We start from the raw sequence: 23,560 nt of genomic DNA on the forward strand, positions 1-23,560 counted from the left end.
AGGCAGCGCAAGTACCTTGCATGTATTTACTGCTTTACTCTGAAAAACCTTGACAAGATTGCTAGTATCAATTATTACTTAAGAGTTGGTTGATTGTTGTGTGTCTGTTGTTTTTGTTGCTGTTTTTGTCTTTTAGTCAGCTCATTATATGTCCAATGGTAATTTTGGGCTATACCAGTAGCATTAGAAGTGGACTGAAAGGCCTTAAAATATCCTAAATTTAGAGAGATTAACACAGAGGAAATCTCAGTTGTTAGGTTTTGCTTTTTTAATTGGCTCTCCTTAGTTTAATTGAGCTTAAAAAGGGAGAAATTGTTGCCTGCTGACAGACAAGGAAGGGAGCTAGCTTTGATGTTTTATGAGCAATAAAAAATTAATAGAAGATTTTTGCATGTTTGACTGATACCTCAGATTATTGAAGTCAGTTTCTTGAAGGGTCAGCAAACTGGCAGCCTGATTGCAGCACTATTGAAATACTTTCTGACCACAGAAGGCAAAGAAGGGTAAAGGTAGGAGATTTGTTCCTGTTGTGCTATTTCCAGGTCCTTTAATGGTCTGGGCAAAAGAACTGAGTGCATAGGAGGCTTCGTCTTGAAATTAAAGCCATAATAATATGTTCTGGTAACTGCTCTGGTCAGAACATGCTGTGAAACTGATAGTGTAGTACATGGCATTAATAATTACCGAATCCTTTGAAAATAACATCTGTTCTTATTCTGGCTTTTTGGAACAGTACTTAATATTAAATGCCATTATGTTCATCTTGGCAGTGGTCCCCACAACACATATTTCACAGAATAGCTCAAAATAGACACAATTGTCAGACGCAATACACAATTTACTTCTCATGTCCACGAAATGTACACTGTATTTCAAATGATAGAAGGACTAAGAAATAGTTTAAGGTGATAAGAACCTGAATATAACTTCTATCCTAGCGAGCCTGGACTCTCGGAGTTCACTGGGAAAGTCAAGCAATCCAAGTTATTTGGGTTCTGTTATGTCTAGCTTCTGTCAAGATAGTTGTGAGCCATGCCTCTTCTCAAGTCTGTTTGTAAGAATGGTTGCTATCAGTTGCTATCAAAACTACAGTTGTAGTTTTCACTGTGTAAAAAATGTTATGTTGATGGTTAAGTCTTATCTCATGAGAGGGTTTGTCTTTTAACAATGAAAAGCAATTTTTAAGAATCATATAAAGCATGAGGTTAATCGTTGGGGAATTTTGCTTAATGTCTGGCCAGGAGACTGTTCTGTCTAGTCATATCCAAAGCAGGCCAACATTTCTAAAGATGGGATGTCCTGTCTTGATTTTTTTTTTTTTTTTTTTGTTCTCTTTAATTAAATAGACAATCAATAGGCAATAGGAAATCCTTGAGGAAAATAGAACTTTACTATGACTCTCTCAGAAAGAAAATGGCTGCTTTTCAAGATTCTCTGATTGGAATCCCTATGCACTGATACAGTCTTGGTTAAGATTAGATTCTAGTCCTAGGAGCTGCCTAGGCATTTCAAATGAAGCACAGAGAGCAACTGCTTTGGGCCTGAAGTCCTAAAGTACATATACATACATATAATAAATATATATCCATTTTTTTCTCTCTGACCTTTAGGTGGATTTTTTGAAGGTTTTTTGTTTGTTTGTTCCCCTTCCCCCTCCCCCCCCCCCCCCCCCACTTAAGTGGTAGTAACATCAATTCATGTTTTTAAAGGCTATCTAAAGCCTCATAGGCCTTCTACTTCCAAAGAAAGTGACAGCATTTATTATAAGCACTGGCCTACTCTTACAGCACCTGGCTCTCAAGTGGGAAACTGAAGGTACCCAAGGGTTGTGTTCTTCTCAGTCTGACCGCACAAATGTTTTGTGAGCTGCTAAAATAGGCAAAGTATTGTGAAAGATTTGTTCTATGTCAGCAGTTAGATATATGAAAGAAGATTTTCTTGAGTTTGAAATCAGTCATAAACTTGTTGCACAAAAATATTTATGAATAATGTCTGGTGTTTATTATAAAATCCTATTTTTTTTACTCAAGTGAAATGTTCAACAGTTCCAACAGCACAAATGTGTTCCTGTCTTCTGCTACACTGATTTATTTCATCAAGGATGGGAACTGATAGTGCAAACCTGATAGTGCTTTGACTTAACTGAGACTATGGGCTATGGGAGAGTGAACCAAGCCCACAAAATTACCACTCATTTCTGGGTGTAGTGTGTGTTGTGTGCTTCTTTTTATGAACAGACGTAATAAGAGGTTGAGCCTTTGTTTCTAAGGCAGGAAATTCTTCCTGTCTTCCTGCCCTCCTTCAGCTTGATTGCTTTTTATTTTATTTTGTTTTCATGAGCCCTGATGATGAGAATCTGACTCAGCTTTTTTACATTCTCCTTTTTTTTTTTCCTTCTTTTTTTTTTTTTTTTGAGACAGAACATTTAAATGAAACTTTTTTGTTGTTTTGTTTTCTCGCATCTCTTTTTTTCTTCCCCTTTGTATTTTTGTCTTCTGTTCCTCTTCAGTGGTGCATTTAGACCTGTGAGGTATTTTCTAGGGCCCCTTCTTTGGTAGGTGGGAAAATCAGAATTTTGCTGTGGAAAGAACCACACATGCATAGAAACAAACAAAAACCAAAAACACAAGATGTACTTGCCTTTAAATTTTATGAACTTAAAAGCCCTGGCACTACTGTAGTGACTGAAGTGTATGATACCAAAATTGAAACAGGCTTGCACTTATCTATGGTGGGAAAATGTCACTACATTGTTGCTGCTTCTGAATACAGACAAATAAAGTTCTTTTATAAAATTGTCAAAGTTTATAGGTGTATTTACTTTACAGCTACTTTTATAAGCTACCCACACCCTTCTCTGCATGTGAATGAAAGAACTCGAAAGGACACACTGATAATGTCATACCAGGAAACCTTTAATGTAAAACACAGAGAATGGATAGGGCGGGGGGCAAGAAAAAAGCTTGGGAAAAAATCCTACTGAAGGGAATAGATGGAGGGAAAAATTGGTAAACACTTTTGTAGGCTCTGATATGCTACTTAATTCCTTGGTTCCATGTCTGAGTCTTCGCAATTCTTCAAGAAGTTAATGTGAATTAAAAAGCAGGAAAAGCAAAACAAAAGTACAAGCAAAAAAAACACTGAAAACAAATAAACAACAACAACAACAAATAATAGGTCTTGCAGAGCTGGAAGTACCATTGTTGATCAAAATAGTTCCCACATAATCCTTTTCTGTTAAATCAGATTCTGGCAAGTTTGCTTAAGTCTGGTTGTATTCAAGCACTCTATTTTGCAGGCTGAGTTTGTAACTAAGTTATGATATATGAAAATCTCAGTTTAAATATATTAGCCTGACATTGTTTTTACAATGTGCAAAGAAGCGCAACTATTTGATATTTCAATGTATATACTGGATTTAATTTTTGTTACAATACAGTACCTGGAAGTAGCTTTTCCACTTAAGTGTTGGGTTCAGCTACTGTGTATTTCACCTGAAACACTTTGTAACAGAAAAGTTTTGAAGAACACCTGATATTTGCACTCAACTACCTACAGTAACATTTGTTAAGTCATTATCAGAATCTACAAAATCATTACATTTGAGGCATTCTATATGTGAACAACAATTATATGAATACTTTTGATACTTTTGTTTCTAAGTATAAAGCTAAGATTTTAAGTGCTTAGTAAGTTATGAATCTTTGGAACTTCTGCATTGCAGAAGTGTTTTTTTCACTGTACCGTACTTTCTTTTAGAAATAGATTTAGTCTTTAACGTAAAAACCTGCTCTGGAGAATCAAGCATGATAAGGATGAATTAATTATGTTGTGAATTTATTCATTTCTCTACAAACATGTCTTATATTTAGCTTCCAACAGCAAACTTTGATCAAAGAGATGGTTGTTGCTCTTAGAGAGGCAGTTCTGAACTGTTTAAGTTGAATGGCTACTGTCTCATCAATAGATTGAATGCTGTTGGATGCCCAAGTTAAAAAAAAAAAAAAAAAAAAAAAAAAAGTTGCCTTTATTTATTTATTTTCAAAAGAAATCCACTTGGAACAGCCTATTCTACCCTCCCAGTTAATGCAGATGTTAGGAATTCCTTTCTACTGACATGGATGAATGGCTAATCCAGGTCAGTCAGTACCTTGTAATTAATGCACATTCTTTCTTTCTTCTCTTTTTTGTTTAGGTAAGAAAAGGGAAGGGGGCAGGACAGTCCCTTGTTTAAAGCTCTTAGCAAGTCCAAAGTGATTTTGAAGGCTATGAATGGAGTTCAGGTTGCAGAATAAACTCATGCAAAACTAATAAATAAGAGACATTTTGTGTAAGAAACTTAAATCCAGAGTTGTTTTATTGTTGTTTGTTTGTTTCTGTGGAATTTTTGCTACTTTTTTTTTTTCTCACTATTTCTTTCTTTCTTTTTTTTTTCCCACTCTGTACTTTACAAAAAATATATTACATTAAAATAGCCATTAGCTATTAGCAATTAGCTCTGTATGCCCCATCCCTGGAGGCTTCAAGGCCAGGTTGGATGGGGCCCTGGGCAGCCCAAGCTGTGGGTGGCAGCCCTGCCCATGGGAGGAGATTGAGACTGGAGAATCTTCAGTGTCCCTTCCAACCCAAAATATTCTATAATTCTATTCTAAATATTTGTTATATTTAAATATTTTATTTCTTTCCACCTGTTCACTTCCATTAAAAAAATTATAAATTAATCAAGCTACATTTATTGTGATCAGTGGCAGCATCTCTGTCTTGTTTTTCTGCAAGGGTCTGACTCTTTTGTGACTTCAGGTTGCAGACCAAGTTGTGATGTAAAATGCCAAGATCACTCTTTATCATTACTGGATGCTGAAAACAGAATACAGTTAAATACTCTGGTGCTACAAACGTTGTAGTATTTGACATGCTGTCTGACTTGCCAGCTTTGTTTAGCACTGAGTTTAGTCCTACAATTAGAACTGATGCACTGATTTTGGTTAAAGATTCTAAAGAAATTACTTTTTATTTGCTACTTAATACATGAAATTTTTAAAGGACTAATATGTGCCCTGGGAGATGAGGACTGAATTGCCTGATCGGCAAACCACGAGCTCTGAGAACAACAAAATCTGAAGGATTGAGGCACACACAAAATCTATTTGTTGTCTATCTTGGGTCACTTTCAGCTGGACAGCAGTCTGAGTCCCTGCTGTCATCATTGCTGGACTCTGTCATTTCTTACCCAAGGCCTAATCTCCATGTTAGTCGTTAGGGACTTAGCTTTTTCTCTTAATTAGCCATGGGATTGTTAAGCAGTCTGTCAGCCAGTTGAAAACAACCATCTGTGTATGCTTATCTAGATCCTGTTCTGTTTCCAGTTTCTAAGACTGCATAGAAGACATTATTGCACACTGTATTTCATTCTCCTTTATCCAGTAACAGGCTCCAACGTGTGCAAGGAGACATCTGAGCTGGTGCTGAGTCACAGACAGCATTGTCACTCAGAGGGCTTAGGTACTGTTTTATGCACAGAAATACCACTGTTCTCTTGTATGATGTTACTTAATATTACTGTGCCATGAGTGTGACTAGTAGCACGGAATGGTTTTCTGAAGTCCATTCAAGGTATTTTAAGGTACTTTGAGATGTACGTGTCACGATTTTACAGCAAAACTTTGTATTTAGATGAGATGTGGATTGAAATGTCCTCAGTATATATAAAATGTAATCTTAAAGTACTTAACACAAGAGAAACTGGCGTGTTTGGACTCAGTACTGCAAATTTATTGGAGAAATGCATTTAGGCCAGTACTTAGGCTTAGACAATTTGAGGATTGCATAGTGGCTGATATGGTGAAGGCTAGGTGCTTGCTTGGTTTCTTACCAAAGTGGTCCAAATTCATGATTCAACTAAACGGATAAGAGGAAACTAAGGTTCTGTATTCACCTACATCTGCCTACTTTCCTGTGATATTTCAGGAGAAAAGTCAACAGGGAACAGCTATATTATTATTATTATTTTTAATCCAATCTGTTTAGTCAACTCCGAGCCAATTTGCTTTGGAGCTTTGCAGCTGATTGTCCATGTCAGTTATAAAAATTCAATAGGGTAAATCATGCTTTAGTGCCGTGGATTTCAACGCAGAGGCTAAATTTAAGATTCATATAAAACTTAGCAAAGTGTTCTGCTTTCTGCACACCGAACAAGTGAATTTAACTCCTTTTCCTTCTTTGTTTAGCTAACTCTGTGCTAATGAAACAGAGCTCATAGAATCAAGTGATTAAAAACACACTTTACCTCTGAAATGGATGAGGGGCCATTCCTCTTCCAGCCAGGGCAACACGATACCTCTAATGCTGTGTTACGTAAGGACATAAATGACAGCTTTACACAGAGCAATGTGCAGGGCCTGCAGAGGGGAAGTGTTTTCATTGGCTTGAGGGCCAGCCTTTGAAATCTGTGTGTGTATACTTCCTTGCCTGTGATGCTTAAACAAATCCCTGACTTACCGAAGGATACTCATAGGATCTCAACTGCCCTATAGGCAGCTCATAAGTAGGAATTTCAACCTGCCATTCTGGGAGAGTTTCCTCTTTTTCTTTTTTCTTTTTCCTTGTTCAATACTTTACTTGTTCAACGTTTTACTCTGCCAACTCCTTCTCTGTTCCCCCCTTCCCAGACCTCATCCTGGGGCAAATAGAAGCAGCTGTCAATTGAAATCTGTACAGACTACTGACTCTCCACTGCTGTGAGGCTCTTTAATACCTACAGCAGCTGGAGAAAGGTAAGTTCTGAATATAACACTGAAGATTCAATATAATCAGTAGAAGAAAGGTAGATGTCATTTCATCAACAGATTGAACCATCTTAGTTTGGAGGAGTCAGTAAAAAAAAACAAAAAGGAGGTAAAAAAAAAACAAAAAAGAAAACAAACAAACAAAAAAACCTCTGAAAATGCATCTGTGGAGAGGGAAAGACAGGAGACCCTGTTCTTATTGCAGAGGCTGGGAAATGACATAAAGATGTGGATTTGCTTGAGAAATATACTACAGATGTATGGGTTTTGAAGAATGGGTTCTTCATTCAAAGTCCTAGGATTGCATTTACTGATTATTTGGTACAATTTTTTCCTTCTGGTTAAAATGCTGTGCTCGGCTTAGTTAAGCTGTCATACAATAATTTAATAAAATCTATGGTTATGATACGTGCTCTCAAAGTATCTCTTCTTTCTAAAGCAGAGCAAACATCAGCTCTGATTTTAAGGTGTATTCTCAGTGACTTTTTCTTTTTTAACAGTATTTGCTCAGTGGTTGGCATAGTCCTCTTTAAAAGATTTTTCTTTTTTTTCTTACTTGAGCGTGTTCTGTCTGGCTATCGTTGATTTTATCGCTCATTCATAGCTGAGAAACTCAACACTAAAGTCAAACACATTTGAGTTTCAGATCCAGACAAGGTTTCTTGTCATTGTGTTTCTATCTTGCTTTGTGCAAATAGGTAGTACTTTTGTTGGCTATTCTGTACAGCAATTGCATTGAAAGCATTTGAAGCCAATTTTTTTTTTTTTCTTTTTTTTCCAGAGTAAACATTCTGTGGTTAGGAGGGCTTAATTAGTTCAGATACCTTGACTGCCGGTGTAATTTCTTATCTTGAAAGCAGTAGCCACTAACAAATCCTTTATTTATGTTGGAATTAGCTTTGGAATTTCCCTGAAATGCCTCTTGCCTATTAATGGGAAGTGAACAGACTGTCAGGTAAAGAGTGAGGCTACAGGAAATCAAGTTAACCATGTATGTTAATGCAGATTTCTCCTCATCAGTGGCTAGTTGGATGCCTGTGATTAACTTCAGAAAGTGCTAGTGTCATGCTTATTCCTGTGATGTGGTTTGTTACCATTTGTTGTACCATTTAAGAAAAGAATCTTGTGTTTACGCATGGAAAGACTGAATTTGCTAATCAAATGTCTAAGGCTATGTTTTCAGTGCTAAAAAGAAGGGAATTGTTAAACCACAATGGCTGCGATAGCAATCTCAGTGTGAAATTCTAGTGGGCAGGTAGATTTTTTTTTTCCTCTAAAGCAAGCTGAGATCACTGTGTATTCTCCATTTCAGCCTGAACAAAACAGTAGCTTATTTCCTTTTTACAATGATGGAACTAACTCAACTTTATTCTCTTGGCAGAAAAAGGTATCATTTTATTTTGGTTTTGGTGAATTCTTAGCCCTATTGTAAAACGTTCTTTCTTGTTACACGAATAGAGGTAATCCTAGAGAATCCTGATAGAATATCTGTAAAACCATTATGTTCTATTTCTCAGGTTTCTGGTTTAATAATAGTATATGATTGCACTGACAAGTTGTTAATTTGAGAATATCATGTCATAGGAAGTAAAAAGGAATATGTCAAAAGTTGCTTCTTTCTTCCCTTCATATTGTGAGTGTTAAAGCTTGTGTGTGTTGGACCAGTGTAACTGAAGTACCCCTTAACAACTCTGTCTGCTGTTCTGTTGAGGTCTGACTCCTCACAATAGAGTTGAGTCTTTGTCCTGGTCATCAGATTAAAGAAATGAAAGTCAGGAGAAGAACTGAAGACGTGAGGTGTGCAGTAATGTGGTAGAGAGAGTGAAGAACCAGGCAAGACTACGCCAGAGGTGTCCATGGAGGGTTCTGTGGATTCAGTGATCATGGTATCATGTTTGGTCACAATGTCATGTGAACCTTGTCTCAGTGACCCATATAGAAATCATTCCCCCCCTCTCTCCCCCCCCCCCCAACAAATACCAAAGGAAGAATTTCCCTGTAACTTTTGTATCACACACTTTTCTTGCGCTCCTACTGCCGTAGCTGGAAATTCAGTTATTCCAAGTGTAATGCAAGGAAACTGGGAAAGCCAGTGTCCCAGAGCAAACCCTTATAATGTGTATCAAAGTTGTTTTTTACAAATGGTTATCCTATAGTAGAGGTTGTTCAGGGACATTCAGCCCTAATATGCAAGGTAATACTAGTGTGCAAGTAGACAAAAGGACAACTACTATAATCATCATCAGCTTTGCTGATGGACAGTAGATCTTGACAAGAGCCAAATTGTCAAGAAACACTGCTTTCACATTAAGTGTGTGCAGAAAAAAAGAGATGATCAAATCCAATCTGTCAATTCAGCTCATTTTAAGCAATGACATGTATTTAGGTAAGAATTAGGGATCAAGTTACCTCAGATGTTTCCAGGCAGCTGTTGCCTGGGCTACAGCAGGCAGAGGAGTGGAAATCCAGTGTGACTTTAAACCTGGTAAAAGCAAGTGTTCATGAATGTTATTTTTACAATGAGTTTAACATGTAACGGCAAAAGAGAATGTGCTGCGCAGAGGCATGTAACTCAGTATTTAGGGTGGACTTGTTCAGGTCAAAGGGAAAACTTCAAAAATCAACTTCTTTTTTTTCACGGTACCAATGCACAGTTCTGAATTTAATGCTGATCCTGCTGTAAGACATGAAATGAAAAGAATGAATCAACTCCAAGGGAAATTCAGAAATATTGTAATTTTCAATATTCAGTGTCTTATAGAATGGAGACAGAGATCTTTGTTTTTTATCAGAAAAATGGTCATAACCTCATCAGGCCTTCCCTCCCTTCCTCATCGCTCCCTGTAGGTACAGTACTCTTAATTGCTTTTGGCTGACAAAAGCTATGAGGAAGTTAGGGAATATGTTTTATTTAATGATGTTATCAGTAGTAAGAATGAGTTCTTAACCTAAAATTACAAAGATATGGGTTATAAGGGTGTATCTACTGCAGTTTTTGTTTCCATTCCTTTAGCTTGTATGGTGCAAACAGTAATAGATACATGATTAGCATGAAGAAATTGAAATTTTTGTAAATGCTTAGAACTACTTACCTTCCTGTTTCTTTCCAAAATCAGTGAGCTTCTCTGTGCATTAGCCTGATGCAGTGTAATATTACTTTCATGCTGCCCATATACAGCATAAAGTAGTTTTAATATATTTGCTAGATGTGTGTTAAAAATAACTCATGAATTGATACGAGGTATTTCCAATAAATATAACAAGTAAATTAAAAAATACAAAATTTAACTTAGCATTTGACCTTTTTACTTAAGACAACAAGAAAACAAAAACAAACTTTTTAACCTTTCCTGCTGTGATAGTATGTTTATATTCTGTATCAAGACTGCACTAAGTTTGTCATCAAATTAGCACTAAATATGGAATATACTTAAGCAAAGATGGTGGGGATGTAGTAGACCTTTGGCTTCTGTAAGCTGAGTGATGTTTAAAGAGCTGCTTTGTAGGATGATGCAGACTGCTACAGAGTTGTGATATAATGTCTGTCTAAGCAAGTATAGTGTCTGTGCCATGTAACTGTGGTGGAAGAACTTTTAATCTAAAAATATTTATATTGCTGGTGTATTAATGGACATATAACTGTTAAGTGAATGCACATTGGATATGTTTAATATTGAAGTGAGGAACTCTGCTTGAGAAGAGTAAGATTTCTCTGACCTTTACTCTCCGCTCACAGGAACAAAGCTAAGCGCCTGCAATAAAGATAAAAGTGCCATTGCAGTTTGCTGAACTGGGGGAGATATCAATACTTGAACATAGGGGCCAAATCAAAGGTTGTTAAAAATAGGCGCAACTCAGAACTGGGTCAGGCTTACCTGACAGAGGTGATTTACTTTCTGATGCATGCAGCTGAAATTCTCTCTCCCCCAAATTTTTCAAGTGCATTAGAAAGAGCCCTGACACACCTTGCATGACTTCTTTTTGAACAAATGTGATACAAAATCTTCAAATACTTGATTTCAGATACAGTAACAAAAAGAGCAAATGTGCTCCTGGTCAGCCAGGACATGAGACCACAAACCCTGTCTGTATTTGTGATTGGGAAGATGTGCTAAGATGTGTAAATTTTAGCTTGTCTCTAAATCACACATCCCTCAAATAAAAAGAAAAGGGTTAATGGAAAACCTGAATTAGTTAGTCCTTTGCCATTTGCAACTTCTCTGTTGAAAACATTGGTCATAATTCCTGAGAACAGGGATAGATAATTTCTTTGAAACTTAAATAAGTTACTGCTCCCACCCACTGAAGTGTTTGTTTAGATTTATGTGATATATTTTAATAAATGCAGGAAGGTAGCTGGTGACATTCATGACAGCTATGTATAGTGTAGTTCACTGTATTTTCTAGGAGTTTTCTTTTGAATTTACTGTTCAGCATGCATGGAATGATATGATTACTGTCTGAGAAACATTTATAGAGCAATAATTTGTAGTTGTAATTCAGCATAATTCAGTATACATACTGTCCTCCACTACAGCTATAATTTATCTTTTAATGCTAGGGCAATTTCATGTGATGTTTTGACCCTATTAATATTTTACTCAGGTACGTGTTGTGCTACCAAGAATATAAGCCATGGCAAACCTGACCAGTGACAGCGGCCAGCATAAGTTGTTTTAAAGATGTGGTTATTGTACTGGTTGATGTGCTGTGGCCATTGAATGCCTGATTTATGCTCCTAGGACCTAAATTCATATGTATGCTAAAGCTTTAATTCTACCTAATAGAAAAGTCAGTTTTGATTATGACCATGCATGCAGCAATGTCATTGGATGGATACATGGTCTATATAGTTTTTATTAGCTTAATAACTAGCGCTATCTCCATGTGAAATTGATATGTTGCTACAAACATGAGTTTGCTTTCCTAGCAATGAGTTTTATCCACCTTCAGGATTTCGTTCACCTTGTCTTAAGAGTCCCTCTTGATTTCCTCCCTTCATTTATACTTTAATAACATTCAACTTTGCTCCAGATTGAAGCTCATATTTAAATGTGACTGCTGTTCATAAGAATGCTTTTGTTCAAAACAATCTTTTTCTAAGACTGTCTTTCTTATCAAGCTGCACAGCAGTTGCATTTTCTTTTCCTCTTATTTCTATTCTTTCTAAAGTCTCTCAAGCTTTCAGCTTTGGCTTTGAAAAAATAGTTCTTTTTAAAATAATAACTAAACTGGAAAACAACACCCCGTTCCTCCATTGCTGTGTTGGAAAAAGAGAAGATACACTAGTCTTACATACCTTGGGGAAAGAAGTTAGGGCGGAACATCTTACTCTGTTTTAACTAGAGATATGTGGTTTCTGTGGCTTTGGTCCTACTTGGTAACTTCAGTATCTTAACTATGTCTCCAGAAGAGAGAAGAAAGGAGGTGCTGAATGTGTCAGTATGCTCATGCATTAAAGATGGGAGATTTTTTTAGTTCTTAAATTCACGTAGTTTATTTATTATCCAACTAATATAGTTATTCTTTTGCAAACAAAAAAACACTTTTTTTTTTTTTTTTGTCCCATTTCACTTGACAAGATTATTACAGTGTAGGTTAGCAATGCAGTTTGTGGGCAGGAGAGATGCTACTATTTTAGGAAAATCTTTTCCATCAGTCTGCTATGTAGTCTGTAGGAGAGTTAAAGTCCTAGCCATAGTACAAATAATGTTCCAAACAGCATTTCCCGGACAGCTTATGGAAAGCAATTCTGGAGGATTCCCACATTCAGATAACTGAAAGATATCACCTGGAATGTTTACAGCTAGAGAGGGAGCACTAAACTAGCCATGGAAAGAGCACCCAACACTGTGAGGATGCTGCAGAGCAGCAGACATTGAAGAAAAACTTTCCCAGAAGAGGTTGTTCTTTTTTTTCTTTTAAAGGTGACTTCTCTTGGAGGCCTGCAGTGATGGCAGATGTCCAGCTGTGTGGTATCAAAATTGTAGTTTTAAAAATAGAATGAGAGGATGAGTCTTAGCTATCTTGTGCTAGTCTTGTGCTGAACATCTCCCAGGGAGTAACCAGTTTCACTGCTTCATAAGTGCAGAGATAATCCTGGGGGATGGGTTGCTCTGCAGACAATATTTCTAAAATGTTTGAAAACTGCAGTAGTTAATTACCTTCTGGAAGACAGATAAATATTTGTTGGGCAAAGTCTGAATTATGGTGTTTGTAGACATGTGCCTTTGGTGAAAACGAATCTACGTGTACTGTAGGACAAGTTTTCGAGTAAGAGTTTTCTCTTCTCTATCTATTTCATCTTTCTCAACTTTGCTTGCTTACCCCAGAAGTTTTTAATGCTGTTTCCAGTAGACTTCAAAAGCAGAGCATGTATTATTAGAAATTACCTGATTTTTTTAAAAATGCTGTTTTGTTAAAGTACATATAACATTTTTTATTTTGTAATTTTCATCATGGGCCAACCATGTAAATGTTGCAAAGTACAAAAAATATTTAGTGACTGTTGAGTAATGTAAAATCAGAAGCTTACTGTGGTATGTCATCTGATCTCTAAGGCAGTTGTGATTTCCAAGAGTTAAGTAGCAAAGAAAACAACAATAGCATTATCTCATTGTTTTTGCCAAAAGTTCTGAGGAGGATTTTTCTGAAGTTGATCGCTGGTTGCAGCACAGCTGACGTATCAGTTGCTTTGGCTTGTTCATATATCTTAGGACTTCTCAGTGATGCAACAAATTACTTTACTACCTGAGTGGCAAATATTAAATGCTGAGGGACTGTTTTGGTCATTGTAGTAATTGCACAGCTGTATAAGAATCAAATCCACAAAACTCAGGGCATGCAGTCCTGGAGACATCTATGCTTGTGTAGTTCCAGTGCTGTGTCTTTATTTTCCCAGGTATTTCCAAACACTTTGCTGTGGTGGCAGAGAGAACAGTCTTTTCCCTTGGTAGCTTCTGGGCCTCTTCCAGACAAGGTGAGGGTACTCATGCAGTTGAGGAAAAAATGTGCTGTAAGTGGACACTGAGCTGTGTGCCCACCAGCCCATGAGTACTGTTGTGAGAGAAGGGGCTAGGTATATGTGTTCAGGGAGACAAACCCAAGTTTTAACGTGGATTTAAAATAGCTGTGGAGCAGTATACTGAGTCTGAACTGGTTCGAATATTAAGAACCTGAATATGTTTTCCTCACTGTCTGTGATATCCTTGTACTAGCACTGACCTCTCTTGCAAGGATTTTGGTGTATGAAACAGGTAGATATTTTATTATGGCCTATGTAAAAGAGAGATTATTTTGGAAAATAATTTTCATCTTTAAAGTAGATAAAATTTCTGTGCCTTTAAAGTAGAGGGGAAAAAAAAAAGGCAGCAGATGGGAAATGCATTGTGATCGTTCCCTTCACGGATTAATCTCCTGAATGACAAGTAAATATTTGTAGAAGTATGCTACCTGTGTATAATTTGCTTTTCACTATACTTATGAATATACTTAGATCATGTTTGCTACCAAGGTCAAGATACTTTGTGTATTTCTCAACCATGTCTAGAGGTTTGAGAATAGTCTAGATAGTATGTGTCCAGATATTATAATCTTGGATAGCTTTTCAGATTCATCTGTTTTTAAGTTGTGGTGCTTTCCACTACGCTAAATTCTTGCTAATCTTTGATATCACCTGATGGAGGATGGGAAGGAGAGCATTCAAAAGAAGAGTCTCAGAAAATCTCTTTTCTCCACACTGGCATGAAAGGTAACTTGCCTTGTTAATCTTGTATGGGTTCAAAAGATGGAAGTAGGGGAAAAAAAGTATAGATTATTTCATATCATTCACGAAAGGCAAATGTTAAAAGCAAAGTATCAAATATCTAGGAGTGTTTCAAATTTGATACAACCTGCATAAGAAATACCAGGCTCAAAAATACCTGTGGTCCTTGCTGAGCAACCTTTATTTTATTTCATCATTTATTTCTAATATTTTAATATATTTTTATAATGGTTTATTATATTGGATATTGAATATAAGGGATTTTGCTTTGTATTCATAGTTTAAATACTAAATTAGAAATTTATTAAGATTTTTTCATCCAGCTTAGACATTGTCTAGTTTCGCAGATTGGTGGTATTCCTTCATGCAGGTGCTTACTTTTTGCTAGATTAATTTCACCCTTTCCATTATTTCCATTTTAAATCAACACTAGATATTTGATTCACTCTTGTAATCTAGAGAGTTGGGATTGTCAACTACTTTTGTGCAGCTGGAGAAAATCTATTTGTTCATTTCTTAACCTTTCGACACATCTGTTTTCACAACTCTGTTTTTGCTGGGGAGTTAAAGTGCAGAGTAACCACTGCAGAAGGAAACATCTTTTGTTATGATCAGTGTATAAACTGAGCCTAATGCAACTGGGAGTTAGCATGCGTATGGAAAAGATCTTTACATACACATGAAAACCCCCAAATAAAGTCCTTCTTCCATGTGTCTTATTGCTGAATTTTTATTTGTTGATTAAAAAGTGAATTTTTAAAAGAAGTTTTATTCATGTATACTAGATGTTTGACCATAAAAATTAGCTTGAAATTAGTTTAACTACTAAATCTTTACAATAAAGGCTCAAACTTTTTGTAACTTCACAATAAATTTACAATAAAGACTCAACTAAGTTAAGACTATTCTTCCTTCTGTTCATGGCTACAAGTCAGGCAAGTCTGAGGAGTAAAAACAACAGATTTTCATGTAAAGATATTAAAATACCCTTGCTATCTTAATAAACAAATTCAGAAGTTAAAAATATACATAGAGGAATAAGTTTAAAGGTTCTATATGCTGTTTTCTGATGCTATGCTGTCTTTAACCCTGAGCTCAAGAGTCCTAAATCACTGGTGTATGTAGTTGGTGAAGAAAGAAGAATCATATCAGGGTATTACATTCACCAAGTCTTTAGGCTTCAGCAACTTCACGCCAATCCTGCTTCTTGAGAAGCATAAAGTTATAGCAAAATGACTTGAGCTTTTTAGTGTCTTTCCAGTAAAATGGAGCATTGTAACAGCATGGTGAGACAACAGGTTGAGGTTTTTATCCTTCTCCCTTCTATTGCAAAATAAACATGTATCATTTGGCAGCAGAATGCGTTATCAATATTTCTTGCCCACCACGTAAATACATGTGTGAAGTTGAATTTTTTTTTCTCCTATCACAAAAAATGAGTGTGTTGCAATGCCGTAAAACATAACTCTGATTACACATCATATAAGCTAACTAAGTTTAGGAGCAGATAACGTCTATCTGCTGGGGCAAAAGTGTCCAAATTGACATAATCCCATTCCTGGTTGTGGGTTTGCTGGTGACTAGCTGGCTGTGACAAGTGGCTGAAGGAGAGCCACTTGTGCTAGATCTAGAGCACTAGTAGAAGCTGCAGTATTAATTCTGGGCTGCTGTGATGGACTTCATGAGGCAGACGGTTGAGCACTGCCTTGTATCTGAATTCATTTGTTATGTAAAGTAGAAAGTCTTGTAGCAATAGTGGAAGGAGAGAGAACAACCTCGTACAGTGGAGGTTTCTTCTGTGGTAACAAAGTGGATCAGAGCCTCTTTTTAGGCTTCTGGCTACTGAGGCTTATGGATAGTTGTGTTCCTTAAAACAGATGTGAAAAGCTATGGCAGACGGAAGTTGAGGTATACAATATGTTCTTCATGGAGTAGCTATTTAATTTATTATTTTGTAGTCTATTGAAGTCAGTATGTTGCAGTTGTTTCCATTAGCTAAATATCTAGCTGTTCTTTAAAGCTACCACGCTCCATCATCTTCTCCTTGCCTGAAGTCCTGAGTGCTTCGCATTGACAAGGGACACCAAATTTGGAAACTATAAGCAAAGGGCAGTTCTGAAAATATGGCCTTGAACACCTTAGTGAGATGTAGAAGCCTACACAAGAGCACAGTCCAAGTTATAAGGCTAACTCAATGCTAAGATTTTGTTATGCATAACCTCTGTCTTCACTACAATGCTTTACTCCTATTTCTAAAAATTATATTGAATTATTCCATGCAGTAAGTATCAGTTTTCCATTCAGAGATGCGTGTAACCAAGTTGTGATATCAGATAGTCTGGAAACGCACAAATGATAACTTTTTTGTTCAGTGTGGGTTATTTTTCATTTTTTATTATTTTTCATCTAATCAAATTCATATAGAACCTTTGCTGAAGTAAGGCTTTACACTCTTGCATCAGCTCATGTGTTCTGATGACAGAAAAGAGTAAATCACTCACATCCAGACTTCAAGAAATAAGTGTGTAGAGGAAATGTTTCAAATCCATTCAATTTTTATGTTGAGTTAGAATAGAATTCCTTTTTCAGGAATCGTTTATTTAATTTTAAACCTTTAGATATAAACAGTAACAGGATATCAAGTGAACTTTTTGATGGCCTAGCACCACATGATTGATATATTAAATCCCAGAGACAAAGAACAGTTTAGTGAGTAAATAATTACTCTCCTGAGCTACTGATATCTAGTTAGTATGGGAGGCGTGACTTATTTAATATTAGTGGGATGGTATTTCCAGTTCATGATTCAATACAAGAAATGTTTCCTTAAAACTCATATGGGAAAAGTCCATGGCTGAGCACTTTGGAAATCTGAAAACCCCAGTGTGCAGCATGCATATCTGTTTCATTCCACTCTGGCAACTCCAAAGATTTATATTTTCTAAAAATGAATCTACTTCAGATGAGGATGTGGAGTTGCCTAGTGAATTACTTTTATTTAAACTAACACTGTAAATTATCACTTTCCACACCCAGTCTGTAATGCGGGATCAATGGAGGGGGTAAATGGGAGTATTAAAGGTTCCTAACTACACCAATATATACAGAGAGTAATATTAGTCTCAAAACAGAAGTGCCAGTATCAGTGATACATTCTTAAACCAACTATGTTAATTTGAGAAGAGGAAACTAAACATAACAAATAAAGGAATGTCAATACTAGGAGAAGATGGTGGGCCTCATCTAACACACTCAGTGCATACTCCATAATTGTTTTCCTCTTTGCTAATATTGATTATTGAGTCCTTTTTCTTAAATATGCTTCTTACCATCTCTAGATGTGAGCGAAAAAGTGCTGACATGGTGAGACTTGAAATTGGAAATATCCTTTTCAGTGTGTAGAGAAGCTGATAACAAATGAAATCCTGGTAAGAACTCTGGCAAATCCCAATTATATTTGCCTTGCTTCCATCCCTAGATAAGTCATGCAAGCATGTGACTGCTAAGAAAATCAATAAAAAAGAAAACCACAACTTGAAATCCTGTAAATTGACAATGATGACAGGTTAAGAGAACAAAGTGGATAGGACTTCCAGATGCTTTCATCTTCACATATTCTTGTCTGTGCAGTATTCTTCTAAGACAGTTATTAGCAGATGCAAAAATATTAACCATAGATTGTCCCAAGCATAAGGATTTTCTCCTGAGTGTTCTCCTAATACAGAAAGACCCTTCTTCCCTACACATGGATAAATTACAAAGAAAACAGATATAGCAAAATAAGCATACATTTAACGTTGTGATTAAACTAAGTTAGATTTGGACACCCTTCTGGTAAATGCCATACTTTTAGGAACAAAGTTTGTGTCAATGTCTTTCCTTAAGTCCTAAAAATGGATTTATGTTGTACCTTGAAGGGCAGAAGGGAATATTGAAGTTGAAGTCCCTTCTTGGTATTTCCAGTGGAAATGTGCTATTCTTGTTGAGAGGTGCTTTTTTTGCAGCTGTGACTCAGTGTCATCAAATTCTGCTATTGAGATCTCTTACCAGTGGAGATCCATTGACACCTTCCCTTCCATTTGTTAGCATACATATGAATGTCATAGTTTAGCCATGGAACTCTTCCAGTTTTTCATGTTGCATTTTTTTGAACTGCAGTCAATTACAACAGTTGCACTACAAAAGGCAGCAATGTGGCCAGAGTGGATTTGACTCTTCTCAGTACATGATATTTAGTCCTTCAGCACTAGAAACCTTTGACATTGTTTTCAAAGAATTCTGCTCTGATTTCATTGGAGGGGAATGTTTCTCCCAGATTGTTTTTATAACCTTCAAAATATTTTGCAATAAATTTATAACTGGCAGGGTGTGTGCATAGTTTAGAAATCTAAAATATTTCAATTCTTCTGATTTAAATTATGAAGAACATGTATTCATTGAAAAAATCAACAAAGTGGATATTTTAATATCTTTTGGTGCTCTGTAAAGTGATGCTGCTCAGTTGCTAAAGGGACCTGGTTTAATCTCCTCATGCTACTTGCCTTGAAGAAGAATAGCACCATTCCTATTGCTTATGGGATGTGAGATAAATGCTTTTAATTGCAGAAGCAAGTATAGCTGATATCATCTGTAGCTGTTTATAGAAATCATAAAATAAGAAAAATGGCATGGAGGAGAACCACTATACTTTTTCACTGAGTTAGATCAGGCTGCCCAGAGCCCCATCCAACCTGGCCTTGAATGCCTCTGGGATAGGACATCCACAGCACCCTCTGAGTGAAGAATATCCCCCTCACATCTAATATCTTCTATCTTTTAATTTAAAACTGTTCCTATTGGTTTTATCACTGTCTCCCTGCCAAAAGGTATTAGTGAAGAGTTGCGTTTGATCATCTGTTTATGTTCTGTTGCAGATCAAAATTACACAAACTTTACAATTCTTTTGCCAAAATCTTTGTTAATGCAACACTTCAATTGCTACATAATTTCTGAATGCCTGTAAAAGTGAGATGTTTCTTACTAAAATCCTGCCTATGTAAGGAATGTATCGTGCAAAAGGAGAATAGTAGGAAAATGCCCAGCTACACTTATTTTAACCTGTGCCTCTTTGTAATAAAATAATGGTAGTCAGGGTTTCCAAAGAGATGGGGATTTGAAAAGTGAGCATGCCAGCTAATAGCTGTGGTAACAGGCTGAACGTAGTAGAATAATAGCCATGCAGTGGCCTCTCAGCCTTTCAGCATGCCCCAGTTCTCAATAGTGAATGCACAGCTTTGTTCGACAGCCGGTCACCTCCTTAGCTTGACTGGAAGAGCCTAGAGCTTGGCATCTCCTCTGCCCCAGCTGCCTCACCAGCCCTTTGCTGCTGGGCCTTACAGGAGGTAGTTCATGGAGGATTTACAGCCTAACCTTTTTACTGTGCTCACAGGAGGAAAGTGTTTTATTGTGTGAGTTTTTTTTAGAAAATAAACAGGGATTGGGGTGAGAATGGCTCCTAAACAGTAGGCTGGGCCCTGAATTATCTGATAGATTCCTATGTGTAAGGGTAAGGGATATGGGACTGAGAAGCCTGTGATGCTCTCTATAAAAACAAGAGCAACAAAAGGAATTGTTTTCTAGCATGGCTTGTCAGAAAAACCTACCGTCCCAACACAAAGAAATTCAGTAATTTCAGGTCATGGCATTAGCCTTGTTGGCCCCGTTTCTCAAAGTCTAGGCTATGCACTTTGGGTTTTGAGATTTTGATAAGGAGCCTATCTCTAATATTTAAATAAAGAGGGATTTGCTACTTGTTTCTTGTGGAAAACAAGCAACAAGAATAATGTTGTGAGTGAATGGCCATATGGAAGAAAGATAGAGTATGAAGGAGAAACCTGAGAAAAACAACTCTGATTTGAGCTCAAGTAGAGGGTTTGAGTAGGAGTTTGTTTCTCCATTCTCTGTCTGTGATTTGAATGTTGAGAAGACAAATATAAATTGTTCACTGAGCACTGTTGGCAGTTTGGCCCACATGGATGGACTTGGATACTGGTTAGAATTACCTGCAATCTGAAAGCTAGCCATTGTGGAAGTGTTTGAGGCTGCAAGAGAGAGGTGATGTGGTATTGACTGTTGCTGTGGAAGTGAGGAAAGCAGAAGGGTGGTGACAGTAATGTAATATCTTTCATGAATGTTTTAAATTTTTCTTACTTTGCTGTTACTTGGCAATTACTTGACAGTATATTTTTGAGATTCTATGCCCCCTCTCTTATTTGGATTTGTCAGGGTTCTTTCGATTGTGATGACAAAAAATTACATAATAAATCAAATGTTTAGTAGAAATCTGAAGACCCTTTTCCCTGGCTTTCCTAGTAGGGTGTTATGCGCTTGTAAAGATAAACTAAATGTGGATATTAGAGAATTCAATTTAGAAGTCCATGGGCTTATTTATCTGTAGTTGTTAGTAAACAATCCTTGTGGACTCTCAGTATATGTTAATTTTTATTTAAGTCTGACTGTCTTTTTAATTTACGCATACTATTGTTCTGGTAAGAGGAAACTGCAGAGAAAATCTTATAACTCAGTGAGTAGGTCACTGTGAATTTCACACCAAATATTCACAGCAGGCAAATCCAAGCCTCTAATCTGTTTCTTGCGCTGTAGCTTCTGAAGTGTATGACTCTTGGCACTGCTCATCTTGGCTGCTGATGTGCCGGTGAGTGTTGCAGGATTAACATCATCTGTATGTGAGTGCAATGGCTATGCTACTCTGTGCACTGACACTGCAGTGATCTGCTATTATCTCAATTCTTTCTCTGCTTCTTGGATACAGAAGTCCTAATGAAGGTATTGCTTCAGTGTTCTTGATGGCTTCTTTTCATGAAAAAGGTAAAAAGCAGCACACACTGCAATATTGCCTTAAAGTAGCATTGAAAGCATCAGTTCTTTATCAAAAACATGGCTCTGTTGGAGTGTCTTTCACTGAGATACTTTAAAGTTTAATGACAATATGGTAGGGGAGGAACAAAACAAGGTAAACAACCTGTCAAGATGTAAAACGATCATCAGTAGAAGATAAAAATAGAATATTGCGTGTGACTGTGCTGTTACGGAACTCTTGTATATGGCAGCAATGCGAGATCATGAATGATGAGTTAGTTGTTGCCATTTGGCAGGATCTTATTTATGTGAAATACCTTTCTCAGCTATAGAAGCAGTGGATTCAGAGGAACTGTCACACACCAGTACTTTGATCTTGAACACCTGCTTGCATTCTTCTTATTTATTTATTTTCATTCAAAGTTCTGTGAGATTTCAAATTAGACATTACTGTATGCTGCAAAAATCTATTGCAGTCATTTTTAAAGTCCTGAGTACTTCTTCTGTCATTGAATACATTCCTATTGAAAGGGCTGTTAGCTTACTATTATAAAATGTACTGTATCTTTAGCAGAGTGGGCAAAAGAAAACGGTTTCTTCAAAAGGCAGAGCCAGCCTGGTGCTGGACCCTGGCTGTTGCTATGTCTTAGTTCCATCCTGGGAAGAATTCAAGGATTTTTCTTCTCAAGAAATAAACGTGGATACTACTTTCTGTGGTTTTTAGTTTTGTTGTAGAGAGGAAACCTAAAGGAAAGGTTTTCTTCTTCTATAAATGCAAACATCTGTTGGTATGACTTTGGTGTTATTATTTCAGTTCTGTTTCAAAATTCCAGTTGCTAAACTTCCTGAGGTGCAGAGGAGGTTCCAGTAAGCGTCTCTGATTCAAAAATAAATGGAATAAATCCTTCAGTTGGATTTAAAGGAAAAGTTCAAGTATTTAAAGATTCAGAAAAACAATTTTACTTAGAATTAAGGAAACTGTGTTTTTCTAGAGAACTGGCTTTTACTTTTTTTTTTTTTTTTCTGCTAGATATTCTATGAGTTAAACTGCAAGAGATGATTTGTATGAAGATTGTTTTGTGGGCAAACAAATGTTTGGCTGTGACTAGTAAGAACGATTCCTAGATGCCATAATCCCTTTTGCTCCAATTGTGCATCCCTCTGTATGGTAGGCAAAATGAACTTTACATTGCTAGCTAGGACATGCTTAGCATTTTTCTTCTTAGACACGTCACAGTGTGATAAAGCAACCAGCACACTGTACTGTACAGGGAGTGAATAGCCAATGGCTCCAGTGTGCTTGTGCTGCAGAAGGCTCTGAAAGGTGAACATCAGCAGCAGCTTCTGCTCGGTTGGCTGAGGTTGGAAACTTCCATTAGCAGCAGCATGGAACAGGGCATTTGCTGAGCACAGTAGGCTAATCCAACAGGAAGCAGAAACCGGGACTGTTGTACAAGAACTGTTATGGTGATGTGTAGGTTGGAAAGATATTAGCAGTGTGCCAGCAGCAAGGCATGATCCTGTATGGTGTTGAGCAAGAAGAAGAGTCTATATGGACTTTCATTCAGGTCATGGTGTGGAATCCTGAATATCTTAAAAAAAAAAATCTTAAAAATTCAAACACCAGCATAATGAACAATTATTGCTTAATCTTTCATACAGTATGGGCAGAGAAGAAAGTTTTGATTGCATTATCGCTCATGGTAGAGATAAGAACTGTGTGTTTATTCCCACATAGGCATTCAAATATACATATCTGTATGGAGTTTTCATTTAAAATTCGATTTACTGATTTATTATATATTATATTATGAATATTATATTATAACTTCATTATTATTATTTTTTTGCTAAAGAGAAGAGAAGCAAAGCTCCAATATTCCCAAAGAGATGGAAAATAATCCTTTTAGATGGCCTACAAATGGATCACTGGATCCATATGCTCTATTTACATTGCAATACCTCAGCAGCATGTGATGGACTGTTCCTTTTGTTAGGTGTCTCTGCAGCACTGTGTACAGATTAAATAGCTACTGCAATGCAGAGAGTTATTAATACATTACATTGCACTTTCAGTGAAGATGTCAGTGTGTCCTTACTCTGTGTACTCTGTGGTTGCATTATGGTGGCTTTTTTTGTGGGTCTATTTGTT

At 36.7% G+C, this 23,560-nt stretch overlaps 1 protein-coding gene across 10 annotated transcripts in view; it reads left to right on the forward strand.

Moving 5' to 3' along the window:
* PLEKHG1 (pleckstrin homology and RhoGEF domain containing G1) overlaps positions 1-23,560 on the forward strand; it is a 125,465-nt gene that overhangs the window by 42,788 nt on the left and 59,117 nt on the right. The window contains exon 1 of one of the 10 annotated variants that reach the window (XM_085217033.1): positions 21,224-21,244. The exons of the other annotated variants lie outside the window; for them this stretch is intronic. The gene's annotated coding sequence lies outside the window, so the exon portion shown is untranslated. Of the gene's footprint in view, positions 1-21,223; positions 21,245-23,560 lie in introns of those variants that run through there. 10 annotated transcript variants of the gene reach the window in all.

Source organism: Meleagris gallopavo, chromosome 2 (genome assembly GCF_905368555.1).
Source record: "Meleagris gallopavo chromosome 2, MGAL_WU_HG_1.1, whole genome shotgun sequence".
NCBI lineage: Eukaryota > Metazoa > Chordata > Aves > Galliformes > Phasianidae > Meleagris > Meleagris gallopavo.